The following is a 15,178-nucleotide window of genomic DNA, read 5'->3' on the forward strand; positions in this document are numbered from 1 at the left end:
AATTAACCTAAACTAGACACAGGTGAACAACAAGACAGACAAAACCAAGTGGGTAGGGAGAGATTAAATACCCCACTAATTAACCTAAACTAGACACAGGTGAACAACAAGACAGACAAAACCAAGTGGGTAGGGAGAGATTAAATACCCCACTAATTAACCTAAACTAGACACAGGTGAACAACAAGACAGACAAAACCAAGTGGGTAGGGAGAGATTAAATACCCCACTAATTAACCTAAACTAGACACAGGTGAACAACAAGACAGACAAAACCAAGTGGGTAGGGAGAGATTAAATACCCCACTAATTAACCTAAACTAGACACAGGTGAACAACAAGACAGACAAAACCAAGTGGGTAGGGAGAGATTAAATACCCCACTAATTAACCTAAACTAGACACAGGTGAACAACAAGACAGACAAAACCAAGTGGGTAGGGAGAGATTAAATACCCCACTAATTAACCTAAACTAGACACAGGTGAACAACAAGACAGACAAAACCAAGTGGGTAGGGAGAGATTAAATACCCCACTAATTAACCTAAACTAGACACAGGTGAACAACAAGACAGACAAAACCAAGTGGGTAGGGAGAGATTAAATACCCCACTAATTAACCTAAACTAGACACAGGTGAACAACAAGACAGACAAAACCAAGTGGGTAGGGAGAGATTAAATACCCCACTAATTAACCTAAACTAGACACAGGTGAACAACAAGACAGACAAAACCAAGTGGGTAGGGAGAGATTAAATACCCCACTAATTAACCTAAACTAGACACAGGTGAACAACAAGACAGACAAAACCAAGTGGGTAGGGAGAGATTAAATACCCCACTAATTAACCTAAACTAGACACAGGTGAACAACAAGACAGACAAAACCAAGTGGGTAGGGAGAGATTAAATACCCCACTAATTAACCTAAACTAGACACAGGTGAACAACAAGACAGACAAAACCAAGTGGGTAGGAGAGATTAAATACCCCACTAATTAACCTAAACTAGACACAGGTGAACAACAAGACAGACAAAACCAAGTGGGTAGGGAGAGATTAAATACCCCACTAATTAACCTAAACTAGACACAGGTGAACAACAAGACAGACAAAACCAAGTGGGTAGGGAGAGATTAAATACCCCACTAATTAACCTAAACTAGACACAGGTGAACAACAAGACAGACAAAACCAAGTGGGTAGGGAGAGATTAAATACCCCACTAATTAACCTAAACTAGACTAGACACAGGTGAACAACAAGACAGACAAAACCAAGTGGGTAGGGAGAGATTAAATACCCCACTAATTAACCTAAACTAGACACAGGTGAACAACAAGACAGACAAAACCAAGTGGGTAGGGAGAGATTAAATACCCCACTAATTAACCTAAACTAGACACAGGTGAACAACAAGACAGACAAAACCAAGTGGGTAGGGAGAGATTAAATACCCCACTAATTAACCTAAACTAGACACAGGTGAACAACAAGACAGACAAAACCAAGTGGGTAGGGAGAGATTAAATACCCCACTAATTAACCTAAACTAGACACAGGTGAACAACAAGACAGACAAAACCAAGTGGGTAGGGAGAGATTAAATACCCCACTAATTAACCTAAACTAGACACAGGTGAACAACAAGACAGACAAAACCAAGTGGGTAGGGAGAGATTAAATACCCCACTAATTAACCTAAACTAGACACAGGTGAACAACAAGACAGACAAAACCAAGTGGGTAGGGAGAGATTAAATACCCCACTAATTAACCTAAACTAGACACAGGTGAACAACAAGACAGACAAAACCAAGTGGGTAGGGAGAGATTAAATACCCCACTAATTAACCTAAACTAGACACAGGTGAACAACAAGACAGACAAAACCAAGTGGGTAGGGAGAGATTAAATACCCCACTAATTAACCTAAACTAGACACAGGTGAACAACAAGACAGACAAAACCAAGTGGGTAGGGAGAGATTAAATACCCCACTAATTAACCTAAACTAGACACAGGTGAACAACAAGACAGACAAAACCAAGTGGGTAGGGAGAGATTAAATACCCCACTAATTAACCTAAACTAGACACAGGTGAACAACAAGACAGACAAAACCAAGTGGGTAGGGAGAGATTAAATACCCCACTAATTAACCTAAACTAGACACAGGTGAACAACAAGACAGACAAAACCAAGTGGGTAGGGAGAGATTAAATACCCCACTAATTAACCTAAACTAGACACAGGTGAACAACAAGACAGACAAAACCAAGTGGGTAGGGAGAGATTAAATACCCCACTAATTAACCTAAACTAGACACAGGTGAACAACAAGACAGACAAAACCAAGTGGGTAGGGAGAGATTAAATACCCCACTAATTAACCTAAACTAGACACAGGTGAACAACAAGACAGACAAAACCAAGTGGGTAGGAGAGATTAAATACCCCACTAATTAACCTAAACTAGACACAGGTGAACAACAAGACAGACAAAACCAAGTGGGTAGGGAGAGATTAAATACCCCACTAATTAACCTAAACTAAACTGAACAACAAGACAGACAAAACCAGGATTAAATACCCCACTAATTAACCTAAACTAGAACAACAAGACAGACAAAACCAAGTGGGTAGGGAGAGATTAAATACCCCACTAATTAACCTAAACTAGACACAGGTGAACAACAAGACAGACAAAACCAAGTGGGTAGGGAGAGATTAAATACCCCACTAATTAACCTAAACTAGACACAGGTGAACAACAAGACAGACAAAACCAAGTGGGTAGGGAGAGATTAAATACCCCACTAATTAACCTAAACTAGACACAGGTGAACAAAACAAGACAGACAAAACCAAGTGGGTAGGGAGAGATTAAATACCCCACTAATTAACCTAAACTAGACACAGGTGAACAACAAGACAGACAAAACCAAGTGGGTAGGGAGAGATTAAATACCCCACTAATTAACCTAAACTAGACACAGGTGAACAACAAGACAGACAAAACCAAGTGGGTAGGGAGAGATTAAATACCCCACTAATTAACCTAAACTAGACACAGGTGAACAACAAGACAGACAAAACCAAGTGGGTAGGGAGAGATTAAATACCCCACTAATTAACCTAAACTAGACACAGGTGAACAACAAGACAGACAAAACCAAGTGGGTAGGGAGAGATTAAATACCCCACTAATTAACCTAAACTAGACACAGGTGAACAACAAGACAGACAAAACCAAGTGGGTAGGGAGAGATTAAATACCCCACTAATTAACCTAAACTAGACACAGGTGAACAACAAGACAGACAAAACCAAGCGAAAAAGAAAAGGGATCGTTGGCAGCTAGTAGACCGGCGACGACGACCGCCGAGTGCCCCCCGAACAGGGAGAGGAGCCACCTTCGGTGGAAGTCGTGACAAGGGGCCACTTTGGGTTAAGACAATCATTCAGAGGGCCTCACAGATCTTTCATTTGTTATACTTTGTCTTCCAATATGATCAATTATCAATTGAGAGCAAATTCAGAGCAATAGAGCACATGCAATTGATTTGATGAACAGCACATCACAAATATATACATACACACATCACATAGGCTACATCACATGTATAAGACCCATATTAAGGGTTACCTCAGTAGTTGGATGAGTGAAAATGTCCCTTCTGCTCCTTGACTGAATTCATTCTAAATGTATAGTCTGTTGTTGCTATCCTTGTGAGGCAATCCATGTGTGCATTGGTCAGTCTGTTTCTCTGTTTTTGTATCACAATGTTCATTGTTGAGTCCTTTCTCCCTGCCTCGTATGTTTGGGGCGCTGTCAATGCACACAGATCCCAGATTTGACCAGGTAATATTATTATCAGCAAAAAATGTAACAAGGGCTTTCATCTTCTCCTCGTGTTGGTCCCTGAAGGGGCAGTAAACAGAAATGTTCCTCTCTGAACGAATCGCTTTGAGGGAAGAGGACCCAAACACATAATTGGTCAATGTCACTTACATCAGTGCTTTCATCAAGCGCAGTACTATGTCAGTAATCAGATGCTTACCGATGTCCTCACCAATGTCACTTACATCAGTGCTTTCATCAAGCGCAGTACTATGTCAGTAATCAGATGCTTACTGATGTCCTCACCAATGTCACTTACATCAGTGCTTTCATCAAGCGCAGTACTATGTCAGTAATCAGATGCTTACTGATGTCCTCACCAATGTCACTTACATCAGTGCTTTCATCAAGCGCAGTACTATGTCAGTTATCAGATACTTACCGATATCCTCACCAATGTCACTTACATCAGTGCTTTCATCAAGCGCAGTACTATGTCAGTAATCAGATACTTACCGATGTCCTCACCAATGTCACTTACATCAGTGCTTTCATCAAGCGCAGTACTATGTCAGTAATCAGATACTTACCGATATCCTCACCAATGTCTTCTATGTGTCTTGTTATGGTCGAGTCTGAGAGTTACAGTCCCTTACATTTGCTTTAAAATAGCTTACTTGTTTGTGAAAGCAGCATGCAATATTTCGGGTGAGACCAAAACATTATTTGACAATCCCCGCATCTGTGAAGGCCGTCTTGTTTCTCGTGAGTATCCAAGCAATCTCATATGTTGCCTCTGTCGTTTTCTCTGCTACAGTGCTAGATCTGTCCATCATTTGTTGTTGTCTTTTGAGTTGCGCTATTTTGTTATTTCTGAGGTTGCTTGGTGGCAGATATGTTTTGTCAAAGTGGGCATGGTGTGACTGGAAATGTCGCTCTAAATCTCCTTGCTTAAAACAAATGGCTGCCTTCTGGCAAATAAGACCAAGTGAGCTAGTCACATTATGCAGTACAAAAAAAATATTTGTCTGTCCATTTCTCTGGGAACTTTCCGTGTTCTGTTTGAATCGACCGTATCCTTCTTTTAGCCACGTTAGCTACGTTAGCCACGTTAGCTACGTTAGCTAGCTGCATTTCCCCGCTGCCATCTTCCTGATTTTCCTGATTCTCTGGTGGTTGTTCGTTCATAGCTGTCACGTTGTTCTCCAGCTCTTCCCTCTCATTTTCATTGTCAATAGATTTACGTTTCTATTTAAAAAAATAAATCAATCCATGTCTATCAGACTGAACAATTAGCTAGTAGCTAATGTAGCTAAGTGTAGCTCAGTGTCGGTTGCTGTAGCTAAGCAGTTGCGCTCTATTTCAGCCTTTCTGCGCTATACTGCCATCTATCTGCCATCCAGGGAACAATAGATATATTCAATGAAGTGATTCAGGCCTGCATTAAAGACATTGAATTGAAATTGTATCATTGTTATGTATTATGAATGGAAAATTGGAAAATCATTAGGTGACCACGCAATGAGTACCACTGACTTAAGGTATTATATTTTAGTTTTTTATTCACTAACGAGCGGTATGTTTCTTGTTGTTATTTTTGTAGCAATAGGACTTAATTCCATAATTCATTCAATTCAGCAGTGCATTTCTTTTTGGTATAGGAAATGATTTGACCCCTAGAAAAGGCCTTTAATGTATCCCAGATTACAAACTATTGCGAGAGGACAGACAGTTGGTTTCACAGAAAAACGTAATTCTGTCTCTGATAAAGTGACACAACTCTGCTTCTGTTTCAAAAGAGTTTAGGCGCCATCTATAGGTCCCTTGAACTCCATCCAGCATCCACACAGAAAGTGTGAGGGAGAATTATCTGAGATAGTTCTGGATAAATACTCAGTTTCCACAACTCTATGGGTTACCTGTGCTGATAGGGGGGAAACATCACTCCAGATATGAGAGCTATGCAGAATGAGCAGAATGATTCATCCCTATCTTGAGGATGGAGTTGTCTCCATGTGTCTTTTCAATTTAAGTCTTTCATAAATGATAGAGTGCATTTGGGTGACTCAGTCAATGAGGATGCTTTAGCTGAGGATCTATCCAGAATCGGATCCAGACAACAATTGAAGTCACCCTCAACTAAGAGTGTTCCCTGAAATTCTGCTACCTTGAGGAATATATCTTGAAGAAAGTATTCAGACCCCTTGACTTTTTCCACATTCTGTTACGTTACAGCCTTATTCTAAAATTGATTAAATTGTTGTGGTTTTTGTCATCAATCTACACACAATACGCTATGATGACAAAGCAAATACTTTTTCTTTTGTTTTGCAAATGTATTAAAATATAAAAAACTGAAATATCACATTTACATAAGTATTCAGACTCTTTACTCAGTACTTTGTTGAAGCACCTTTGACAGCGATTACATCCTTGAGTCTCCTTGGGTGTGATCAATGGAAAAAGGATGCACCTGTGCTCAATTTTGAGTCTCATAGCAAAGGGTCTGAATATTTGTGTAAATAAGGTATTTCTGTTTTTTATTTATAATACATTTGTAAAAATGTCTAAAAAAACTATTTTCGCTTTGTCATTACGGGGTATTTTGTGTAGATTGATGAGGACATTTTTTATTTATTTAATCCATTTTAGAATAAGGCTGTAACGTAACAAAATGTGGAATAAGTGAAAGGGGCCTGAATACAGCCCACGGCTGGTATATTAGCCATATACCACAACCTCTCAGGCCTTATTGCTTAAATAAACCATTGTGGTTATTAGTAGAAGGAGTAATCTTACTGCTGGGCCCATGGGATGTGCTGAACAATACAGACCCAGATGGAGAAAGACAGGCTGAGACGTCTGTCTGGACCGTTGTCCTCACGGCTATATCCAACATTAACCTTGACCTATTGCGACATCCTGGGTCCATTGGACAAGTTTGATTGTGTGTTTCACATATGACACAGACACAGATCACATGCAGTATCATGGAGATCATTGACACCATCATCAAACTGTGAGTACAAGAGCCTGCTGAAGGTTTAGGCTGAGTGTAAAGGCATACAATATTAGAGGGATACCATACAATATGCATCTAATGATGAACATGATGAATTGCATACAGTATTGTACAGTACAGGGGTAATTCAAGCTATTCACCTCCAATGTATTCTGTAGCATCCACATTCTGTTCCCGTCTCAACAGTCTGCTGTAGTAGTGAATACTTTGTGGTAACCTACCCTCCATGTGATTTGGTTTCCCTTGGTGTTATGCTCCAGTGCGATGGGGAAGTCTCCTCGCTCGTAGAACTTGCAAAAAGCAGAAAACGCCTCTCCCGGAACGCCTCTCCCGACAGCCGGCGGTCCCAACCGAGAGAGAGAGAGAGAGAGAGAGAGAGAGAGAGAGAGAGAGAGAGAGAGAGAGAGAGAGAGAGAGAGAGAGAGAGAGAGAGAGAGAGAGAGAGAGAGAGAGAGAGAGTCCCTATGGTCCCTCACCATCTGTGGGGCTCGACGACATGACTGGCAGATGTACAACTGTCATTAATCCTCAGATTACCACCCATTGAGCAACAACATCTCAGTGCTGGACTATAGTGTGATGGAGCGTAACATGACTACAGTGGCAGACAGTGACAAGACCGTGTTTCCAGTGAGATACTACTGTAGGGCAGTGCATCAAACGTGGCTGAAGACCTGGGAGAGACTTTCTTATTCTTAGAGGTAGACATGATGAGTGGCTAACTAGTGCTTGGCCCTGAAGTAAGTTACAACTTAGTTTAGACTATTAAAAGGCACACTAGGGTGTCCCAGGGGATCCAGAGCATTTAATGCACCATGGGATTGCAGAGGCATGAAATGAATCTGTTTGGTGGCATTTATTTACTTTTGAGCAAGGGAATGCTTAAATGAATAACATTATGCTCAGTTAATAGGCACCATTTGGCATACCTGCAGGATGGTGTAACCAAACAAAACAACCATGACTGACCATGCATTGAAAAGCACAAGAATAATAATCATCTGCATGAAGGCTATTTTGCAGAGTACTTTTTTCCTTATCCATCTGAAACTAAATTATATTCTGGGCCAAATGTTGCATGAATGAGTGTCCTTGCAATGTTTTAATGCTAATTCTTCCAAATATAATAAACTATAGTCCTATACTGTAGCTCATTTGACACAGTATTGTGGTATAGATAGGCCTAAATCACTAAAACATTGTTTTGCTTTGTATATAACTAAAAACTTCTGAGTCCGAGATGCATTCACCACAGAACGATTTGAAGCTTTTCCAAATTACAAAGCAAATGCAAAACCTTCAGTGTTCCTCCCTCCACAGAAGTTCCCTCAGTCACAGAGAAAAATAGAAGCCTTACAGAGAAGTGACGCTCCTGCAGCCTGGAGCAACACAAGCCTTCAAACCCAGGTAGCACTGTTCTGCCGGCAGCTAAAAATAGCCCTGGAGAAAATGAACTCCAGACTGCAAGGACTGGGCCAGGTGGAATTTATGGTCAGAAGTGATGACACTGCAGTCGATTCCGCCTCACGCGGCGCATCGTACCCTTCAGCGAACTCCCCTCTCCTTCAACTGTCATCAGCAACCAACCCCTATTCCCCCTACTTCCAGACCCAAAATAATCTACTTTTTTTACCAGTCCTCATCAAAAACACAACAGCACTGACTGTTGTCAGACCCTTACTCCCTTCTCCCCCACGTTCCTCGGCTGCACTCTACTTCGGGAATCGCGGCGCTTCGAAGGATTATGACCTGCCGACTTCCGGGAGCCTGCTGGGATTCATGGCGATCCTGTCTAACCGCCCCATCATGAGAGATCATAAGCCATGCTCTAGGAAGTGTGAGCACTGGTGACACACTCTTTTCATGCCATTTCCCCGGTGTGCGGTGTTATACATCAAGGACTGTCCAATGCGAGTCCAGATGCGCATTCAGGTTCAACTGAGAACCCTCTGCCTGGGACCTCATTCATAAATTAAACTATGGCGGGTTTATACTTTACAGTTTACAATTGCAGTTTCATATTTGTACGTCATTTTGATTTATTTGAACTAACGATAGCTACCCGGCTGGATCCGTTTTCCCAAAAGTGAACAATGTGTAACGTCAATGTGCAACGTTTTACTTGCTAGCCAACCAACAACGCCAATGCCGCTATCAAGCCTATCTACAGTTTACCTGAATAAAATATATGACACTGATCATGACTAAATTTAATCTAATTTCACTGCGATTGGTTCGTCAAAATGAAATGCCTGGGATGATGAATAATTTGTGTTGCTGGTTTAATTCGTTAATCTGATGGATTTTGTATGTACTTGGTCTTATTTGTTGGAGGGCCCAAAAGGCCAACTTGACCATATTATACTGGAGGCAGACTTACACACCCAGTATCATTACTTTGCGCGAATGTTAAAAATTGAGCGATATCAATGTGAAATTCAGAATACAGAATAATTTGTTTAGCTTTTCTATTCTGTGGCAGCATGAAATAGCAAACGATGTCAATTCATCGATGGCATTAGTTTACTTAATCTTTGTGGCTCCCTGATGAAACAGTAACAGAAACATCCATTACTGTAGTTAGGTTTAGGTGTGAAAAGAGTATGTCCCCGCAGCACTGTGGCGCGGTGCAAATTTCCTGCCCAGGATGGGCGGTGGGAGGTGACTGAAATGTCCTGGGAACACCTGCTAATTCAGTTTTTTAAGCAGTATTTTTTTCCCTTTAGATGTTCTTTAATAGTATGTGTCTTGAATGTCTCCCTAATCTTCTTCTTCTCACTCTCCTCCCCCTGTGCATCTCACTCCAACCACTCTGGTGTGAGAGGCCAAATAGGTGGTTGAAATGCTAATAACTCCATGCTGGGCAGTGCAGTGCTCTGCAATATGAACCTGACCTGAAGAATCTAAGTGAAATAGAGACAAACGTGCACACACACACACACATACTGTACACACACACACACATACTGTAAACACACACACACATACTGTAAACACACACCCACTGTAACGGTTTTCTAGGGGTGACGGACCAAAATGCAGCGTGTAGATTGCGATCCATGTTTAATGAACAACGTAAACACGAATTAACACAAACACTACAAAACAAAGAACGTAAATAACGAAACGAAAACCGAAACAGCCTTTACTTGTGTCAACTAACACAGCGACAGGAACAAAGACACTAAGGACAATCACCCATGACAAACTCAAAGAATATGGCTGCCTAAATATGGTTCCCAATCAGAGACAACGATAAACACCTGCCTCTGATTGAGAACCACTCCAGACAGCCATAGACTTTGCGAAAATCACCCCACTAGCTACAATCCCAATATATACACACCACATACAAAAACCCATGCCACACCCTGGCCTGACCCAATACATGAAGATAAACACAAAATACTTCGACCAGGGCGTGACACCCACACACACTGTACACACACACCCACACACACTGTACACACTGTACACACTGTACACACACGCACACACACACACACACACACACACACACACACACACACACACACACACACACACACACACACACACACACACACACACACTGTACACACACACACATACTGTACACACACACACACACACTGTACACATACATACTGCACACACACATACTGTGCACACACACACACACACACACACACACACACACACACACACACACACACACACACACACACACACACACACACATACTGTACACACACATACTGTACACACACACACACACATACACATACTGTAAACACACACTACACACACACACACACACACACACACACACACACACACACACACACACACACACACACACACACACACACACACACACACACACACACAAATGACTGAGAAGATTTGAATTTATCGGACAATTGATAATGCAAAACATGGTTGACATATTTAAAGAACTGGTTTAGATTAATAAATAGGCCTAAAAAAATAACAATAATATACAGTTGGGCAGAAAAGTATTTAGTCAGCCACCAATTGTGCAAGTTCTCCCGCTTAAAAAGATGAGAGAGGCCTGTAATTTTCATCATAGGCACACTTCAACTATGACAGACAAAATGAGAAGGAAAAAAATCCAGAAAATCACATTGTAGGATTTTTAATGAATTTATTTGCAAATTATGGTGGAAAATAAGTATTTGGTCACCTACAAACAAGCAAGATTTCTGACTCTCACAGACCTGTAACTTCTTCTTTAAGAGGCTCCTCTGTCCTCCACTTGTTACCTGTATTAATGGCACCTGTTTGAACTTGTTATCAGTATAAAAGACACCTGTGCACAACCTCAAACAGTCACACTCCAAACTCCACTATGGCCAAGACCAAAGAGCTGTCAAAGGACACCAGAAACAACAGTGTAGACCTGCACCAGGCTGGGAAGACGGAATCTGCAATAGGTAAGCAGCTTGGTTTGAAGAAATCAACTGTGGGAGCAATTATTAGGACATGGAAGACATACAAGACCATTAATAATCTCCCTCGATCTGGGGCTCCACGCAAGATCTCACCCCGTGGGGTCAACATGATCACAAGAACGGTGAGCAAAAATCCCAGAACAACACAGAGTAACAACCAAAGTAACAAAGCCTACCATCAGTAACACACTACGCCGCCAGGGACTCAAATCCTGCAGTGCCAGACTTGTCCCCCTGCTTAAGCCAGAACATGTCCAAGCCTGTCTGAAGTTTTTTAGAGAGCATTTGGATGATCCAAGATTGGGAGATTGGGAGAATGTCATATGGTCAGATGAAACCAAAATATAACTTTTTGGTAAAAACTCAACTCGTCTTGTTTGGAGGACAAAGAATGCTGAGTTGCATCCAAAGAACACCATATCTACTGTGTAGCATGGGGGTGGAAACATCATGCTTTGGGGCTGTTTTTCTGCAAAGGGACCAGGACAACTGATCCGTGTAAAGGAAAGAATGAATGGGGCCATGTATCGTGAGATTTTGAGTGAAAACCTTCCTCCATCTGCAAGGGCATTGAAGATGAAACGTGGCTGGATCTTTCAGCATGACAATGATCCCAAACACACCGCCCGGGCAATGAAGGAGTGGCTTCGTAAGAAGCATTTCAAGGTCCTGGAGTGGCCTAGCCAGTCTCTAGATCTCAACCCATAGAAAATCTTTGGAGGGAGTTGAAAGTCCGTGTTGCCCAGCAACAGCCCTAAAACATCACTGCTCTATAGGAGATCTGCATGGAGGAATGGGCCAAAATACCAGCAACAGTGTGTGAAAACCTTGTGAAGACTTACAGAAAACGTTTGACCTCTGTCATTGCCAACAAAGGGTATATAACAAAGTATTGAGAGCAACTTTTGTTATTGACCAAATACTTATTTTCCACTATAATTTGCAAATAAATTCATTAAAAATCCTACAATGTGATTTTCTGGATTTTTTTTCTCATTTTGTCTGTCATAGTTGAAGTGTACCTATGATGAAAATTACAGGCCTCTCTAATCTTTTTAAGTGGGAGAACTTGCACAATTGGTGGCTGACTAAATACTTTTTTTGCCCCACTGTACAATATTAATAATAATAATAAAACAAATGATTTAATAAATAAAAGTTCCAGAATTGCTTTCTACTAGAAAGCGATTTGCACAGTAACCTGCATTTGGCAGCATCAACATTCTTCTCATCTTTTGTCCTCTACCATATTAAACCTTGTCGATGCGGAGGACATTCCCTTGTAGGAGTTTCATTTTAGCCATACTCTCTAACTTGAGTTTTTACTTTAATGAAAAAGGTCTCCATATTCACAATCAACAGTAGCCTAGTTCAAGGCTCCTCCCTCTCTCTCCTCAGCAGCAGGCCCATGCTGGCAAGGAGTGAGAGACTGTTGCTGAAGAGTGAAATCGGAGTGTACAATATGCAGGCGCGGACAATTTGGCCGGCTACGATTGTATTTATCGGCTTTTATTTTATCGTGCCAAAAGCCGTCAATTACCGGCTAACGGAAACCCATACAGACACGCACACATGAACAAACACAGGCATACACACAATATCCTGCCCTCAGTGGCGGTCATAAACCGAGCCTCTGAGGCAGAGTATTTAACTCGAGATAGCGTGGTGGTAACGTTATTAAACAGGAAGTGTCAGGTTCTCTGCCACTGGTGCACACATCTGGGAGTAATAACAAGGCCCTGGCGGTCATATTGGTTCTAGGCTGTCATTTCTCTCCAGCCCATTACTTATCATTTTGGATGCCATCCTTTTTTTCTCTAATGCCTGTGTCCACTCCTTTCTTTTCCTGTGAACAGCAACCTGCAACCCCCACTAAGCTTCCCCCTTGGAAGTCACATGGTTGAGTCCCCTGCGGAGGTGATTGGCCCGTCCAGCAGAGGACGAGACCTGTGCTACTGTCATTTATAAGCTGTCATCCGGTGGAACAAAGATGCTCTAACCTTATTAGTATGATTCATCCAGGTGTTGCTGAATAGGGAAAGGTAGATAGAGGGGGAGAGAGAGAGATGAGAGGAGAGAGAGATGGGGGAAAGAGAGAGAGATGGGAGAGAGAGATGGGGAGAGAGAGATGGTGGAGAGAGAGAGATGGGGGAGAGAGAGATGGAAGAGCGAGAAAGAGATGGAAGAGAGAGAGAGAGATGGAAGAGAGAGTGAGAGGGATGAAAGAGAGAGAGAGATGGAAGAGAGAAAGATGGGGGAGAGAGAGCAATGGGGGAGAAAGAGAGAGGTGGGGGAGAGAGATGGAGGAGAGAGAGAGATGGGGGAAGAGAGATGGAAGAGAGAGAGAGAGATGGGGGAGAGAGTGTGAGAGAGATGGAATAGAGAGAGAGAGGTGGAGGGAGAGAGAGAGACAGGAACTGCGACTCCTCAATTCTGAGGGTGAGTTCACCGTGGTGACGGTGGCGTGGAGTGTAGGTGATCCATCAACTTGCCTGGCCCTCCAGCTCTCCATCCCCGGCGTCCCCAAAAAACCTCTGTAACCAACTGATGGATGTTTGGCAAGGGGCCGTCAATAAACTCAAGTAAAGCCCACACTCATTTCTTTATTTATAACTCTCCTGCTTCATTCATTTCCCTTCTCTTTCTCACTTTAGGGGTTATTTTGCATCACCTGTTTACTGAGGTGGCGAGGGGAGCTGCTGGATAAGGAAGGCACCACTCACTTTCCTTCTTGCTTTCCCTCTTTCCCTCTTTCCCTCTTTCCCTCTTTCCCTCGCTCTGTACTTCTTTCCTTTTTCGGTTGAGGGGTTATTTGAAATCTACCGCGATGCAAAGAACGTTCTTTTCCTTCCCCAGGCTCGACTGAGTAAGGAGGCTGGGTGAGTCACAGAGGCAGGCAGGAGGATGGAGAGAGACAAACGAAGCCTCTTCTGATAAGGTCAGGCTGCACATTACTGCCGCAGGCAACACAATTAGCTCTCTTTATTTACGGGGCAATCGCCCAGTCGAGAAATATGCACTTGCCAGGGGTGTGTCCTTTTGACGAGATTTAAATGAATCCACAATAAAAAATTAACGGAGGCGACAAAACCGATTGCTCTTTTCTTTCACATCCTCTTATCCAAACAACAACATGTCACGGGTTTGGCTTACTCATTTACTCTGTGTGAAACCGCAGAGCGAAATAGTCGGAGTGTCAATTTACTTTCAGATGAATAAATCCTTGGATCCATTACTTGTGCATCTTTTTCTCATGGCCAAACATACAGGCTAGTCAGTTGGAGCACAATCAGTTGGTAAATCAATTTCATTGTGTGTAGAAAATTACTGGTAGTTGGCTCCTTTGTTAGTCAAGGTCAGAAGGCAGGAAGTGATGTTTGCCTGCTCCAGTCGACAGTGGAACTGAAGGCTAAAATGTAGGCTCGTAGAATCTGCGCTCCTGCTCACAAGCCACAGAGGCACTTTGTTGTTGTCATTGTGTCATATTAACGAGGGCGTACATGTTTGCGGGAGGTATTGTCTGTAACGAAAAATGACAAGTTATGCTCAAAGACAAGAGCATCAACATTCACCTTTCAGAACAAAGACAATGGGAGATGAAAGGAGAGCGAAAAAGCATTCAACGATGGGGAGAGTTCTGATAAAAACTAGGAAAAGTACCTTTTCGAAGCTTTTGAAAAGAGCTTTCTGCTCTTTTTCCTGTCATTTATTTGTATGTTTACCTCAGCGAGTGTAGTGTCATTCAGAGCAGAATACAGTGGAGCAAGTAAATACCCCTCACAGCCTGCTCCGTTTCCAGTGGGCAGCCCACTTATCTGCAGGGCTGCCTGGCCATTGCTCGCAGCTTCAGAGAC

At 42.3% G+C, this 15,178-nt stretch overlaps 1 pseudogene; it reads right to left on the bottom strand.

The window, feature by feature from the left end:
* Positions 1 to 7,914, bottom strand: part of LOC127913441 (parkin coregulated gene protein-like) — a 381,678-nt pseudogene extending 373,764 nt beyond the window's left edge.
* Positions 7,915 to 15,178: the final 7,264 nt, after the last annotated feature.

Source organism: Oncorhynchus keta, chromosome 29 (assembly GCF_023373465.1).
Source record: "Oncorhynchus keta strain PuntledgeMale-10-30-2019 chromosome 29, Oket_V2, whole genome shotgun sequence".
Lineage (NCBI taxonomy): Eukaryota > Metazoa > Chordata > Actinopteri > Salmoniformes > Salmonidae > Oncorhynchus > Oncorhynchus keta.